The sequence below is a fragment of the Agelaius tricolor genome, unplaced genomic scaffold (genome assembly GCF_023055355.1).
Source record: "Agelaius tricolor isolate 1412-34295 unplaced genomic scaffold, bAgeTri1.0.p SCAF_6, whole genome shotgun sequence".
Classification (NCBI taxonomy): Eukaryota; Metazoa; Chordata; class Aves; order Passeriformes; family Icteridae; genus Agelaius; species Agelaius tricolor.
Window position 1 is genome coordinate 9570051 of NW_027269266.1, and position 4246 is coordinate 9574296.

A 4246-nucleotide genomic window follows, 5' to 3' on the forward strand; every position below is an offset into this window, starting at 1 on the left:
CCCGACCCGCCCCAAGCCCGAGCGGTGGGGCCGCGGCTGGGCCTGCCCGGCTGGCCATGGGGCCGTGTTTGTCCGTGCTCCGTGTCTGTCCTGGGGAGCGGGGCCTGGGATGGAAGGGAAAGCTCTGGGAAATGCCTTTGCGTTGTTCACGAAGTTCTCAGGAAAATCGAAAGCTCCGTTTGTTATGAAAGGAGCGACCTTTGAGCAGAGCTTGTTGCTTGCTTTTCCAGATTAAAGAAAACAGCAAAACAAAACACCCGAGATCAGCGTGTTCCGAGTGCTGCCTCGCTGCTCGCCCACGCCTTGCCGGTGTATCGATATACTGATGCAAAGGCTTGGTGAGGAAAAAGGGCAAGGTCAGCAGCAGTGGGTGAGGTTAAATGACTTAAATGTCCGCTTCAATGACTGTCGGAACTCAGCACATCCCTCTGGGTGTCCAGAGTTGCCGGGGACCCTGTCAGGGGGCTCGGAGACCCTGGCACGCAGCCCAGAACACTTGGGGATTTGACTATGACCCGTGGAGCAAATTTCCAGCTTCGTATGAGGACCTGAAAGTCACAGAAGTTTAAGTAGTATAATAATAAAATTATCAGACTGCAAAAAGTTAGATTTTAGGATTTTTGGAATGGGGGTTTTGGGGACAAGATGGAGGGACTTGGGTGTGTCGAGCCTTTCTTCTTCTTCTTGGTCTCCATCTTCTGCTGGGATGCTGGCACTTTGGGATTGGTTTAGAATAGAAGTTCACTGTCTAACATAGGTGATAGGTATTGGAAAATAATTGTAAATATGTTATGCATAGTTTGTAGTATAAAAAGACAACACCGCCCTGAGCACGGTCAGAGTGCCACTGGCTGCCCTGCTGAGCAGACCTCAGCTGGGCAGAAAGAAAGTGTTATAGATAGGATTTAATAAACAGCTTCAAGACCGAAAAACTGAAGAGCTTTGACTCATTCTTTGGATGCACAGGCCGAAACAGAGACTTTGCACATATCTCAGGGCTGCAATTAACAACTAAACTCCGAGAAATGACGTGCGGCTGTGCCTGGGTGTGAGGAGCCCCTGCAGCCGCACAGAGCCTCTGCACGGTCCAGATAAGCTTGGAAACATCCGTGTCACTGTCATAATGGGACCTCACTGCTGCTGCACAGGGTGTTGTGTCCACTAGGAAAGTGCTTGTACATGCCTGGGCTTTTATTCCTTCTGTTTTGTAAATAAATAGGATTTTGAGATAGTAACTTGAAATTTGATTTCATACTGCATGTTGATGAGGTTGCCCAGAAGGACGGCACCTGTGAAGTACGGCCACCAAATTGCCAATCCCTTGTTCCGGGATATACGAGCCTCATTACATCATTTAGACAAAAGATGCCTGCCTGGTGCCAAATGAGAGTACATGGGATCTTATATATGTAGTAAAGGGCAGGTGCTCAGCAGATCTCACCTCTTGTCCTCAATTCTTTGGCTATGATGTTAACAAAAAAAAAAAAAAAAACCAAAAAAAAACCAAAAACCAACCAACAAAAAAAGAAAACCAAACCTCCCCCTCAAAAAAGCCAAACCCACAAAAAAAAAAGAAGAATTTGAAGTATGCTGGGAATTTTTTGTGTCCATCATCTCTGATCTCTTCTTCCTCCTCTTTTCTGGCAGCAGTTGCCTGCCTCCAGCTACTGCTGCAGTCAGTCACTGTTGAGATTTTATCACCCTCTTGTGACTCTGGATGCACATTAGCCCTCCTGCCCGCATGCAGTCCTTCCCAGTGGCCACATGGCTCCTGATTGCTCCAAGACCCTTCATTTTCTCTGGTTGCCTCATTTGTGTTTTCCATGTAATTTTCCCATTTCATCAATTTTTAAATTAAATTAAAAAGCCAATAGCTTGCCATAGTTAAAGTCTGGGTGTTGTGCATTAATCTACATAACCTATCATCTATCTTAATTCTTACCTTCCTCATTCTTTTTTAAGGTTAGTGAAATGATCTAATACCTCTTATAAAGCTTAGATCCTGGATACTAGCAAATGCAATTTGTTTGCTACCTGTTTTTATTATACCAGATTTCTTCATTACCTCCTCTCAATTCACCTCCTCTCTTTGTCTTATTTTTATGTATTTGTTTCTGATTAGGTTCAAATAACACCCCTTTTCATAGGTCCTGCTTCCAGTATATGTTTATTTTCAGTATATGTTTATGTTTCCAGAAGTTATGTCTAACACTGTGAAGAACCAGTCATGATAGCAACTTCAACATTTTTTCAAATTAAAACCAGACAATGATGTAAACATATAATAAACAATGTTCTCAAAAAAATGAATATATTTTTAAAAGTATTTTTGAGCCTTGTGTAGAATTATGAGATTACACTGCATGGTTCAGTTTTCAAATGGTTCTAAATGTTTTCATATGCTTATGGTTTGTTATTGGTTGCAACAAGGTCAATTTGTCACAATTTTTGTATTCAAGGATATACTGTTGTTTCTGTTGACTGTTCAGTTCCTTCATTTTACTAACAGTTTGCTAATCTGACCATAAGCTGCTGTCTCTCTTTACAGATTTCTTGTCATCAATATTTAGTTTTCTTCATGGCTTATAACATTCATCTTAATGGAACATCAGGCTGGCATTCTGCTGCAGACATTTATTTACTTTTAGTTGATGTGTATATTGGAAGGATGATTTTCTGGCTGTCTGTTTTCATATCACTGACATAGCGTTTGACAGGCAACCTTTCACAAACTTCACCAGTGTGAGCAAGCAGAGTTTCAAAATACATCAAACATCATTCCTAAACTTAATCACAAGATGGAAGTCTTTTATATGATCCTTTAGACAACTTTAAAATATTTTTTCTTTCTTCTGCTATTGTCCCTGATATGCTTTGTACATCAAAGCTTTTCTTCTGTGAGACAAAACAAACTGGTGTGTTATGGTACTATTTTTTTTCCATTTTCTTACTGTGTAAGATCTCTGGTGATAATGTAGGAGTAGTACATTATATTCTTTGTAAAATATAGTCATATCATATATATGCAACATGATTTCTGCATCTTAAGAAAAGAGTAATTCAGAAAAAACACTAGTATGGGGAAATACAACATATTTAACATTAGTTTTGTTGACTTGTCTTGAAAAATGGCATAAAATCATCTTGATTACCATGACCAGATTTTGCTTTCAGTTATTTAGTGACAAATTCTATGTAACTGTAATTGCATCAAATGAGCTTTTCCAATGATAAGAATGAGATGATAATTTAATTCTCAGTGCTTACTCAAACACTGAGATACTTTTGCTTAGTATTATTTTCCTTCAAAAGATTTAATTTTTAACCACATGTTTGTTGTTGTTCTATTTCTAGAGTCCCATACTGTTGTTATCAGATTTCTAAAGTCCGTACCTCCTCGGCGTGTTCTTATGGCTGCAGATCTTCACAGCACAGACTCCTTCTCCTGCATGTTGCTCTCTCTCAGTTCAGGGCTCCTCCAAGGCTCTCCCTGACTGGCTAACCCACCCCCTTTTATCCCAGTTATCCTCATTGGTCACAGCTGCAGCCCAATTAAGGACATCACAGCTGCAGCCCATCAAGGGCAACCGGGACCTCCTGGGGCAAAGCCTCTATACAGGAATTCAAATACAGATATTCAAGTACAATACATTTCCTCTACTAAACATGTTTATCTAAGTTAGATATTTGGTCTAAAAAGTCCCATGCCTACACAAGCTGTTTCTTTCAAAAAAATTCAACATAATCTGTTCAGGAATGGAAATGCTATTTTGTGTTTACCAAGAAGTTCCATTCTTTATCCTTTGCAGCAGAGGTTGGTCCCTCCCACTTGAAAAATGCATCTTATATTCATAAACAATGAGGCCCAAAGTTTGCCAAGTTAAAATACCTGAAAAAGAGGGAGAGTCTGCCTACCAGCCCTTTCCTGAAGGCCACGAGTAAAGGCTTTCTTTATGAGTGAAGGGGGTTCATGACAATGGTGTTAGCTGGTGGGTTGAGAATGACCTTTAGCATCCCAGATGCCAGCCCTGCTCTACCCCAGTTCCCTGCAATCACCACCCATGACCTTCCTGAGAGAGGTTCTGCTAATAATAAGTCTTTGAGAGGAGAGGAACACGATCCCAGCTTCAGCTGTACTTTGAGCATCACAGAACCCTACTGGTACCCTTTGCTTTTGTACCAATTTTGTTTCTGGAATTTATCATAGAATCATACAACAGTTTGTGTTGGAAGAGACTTTAATGAT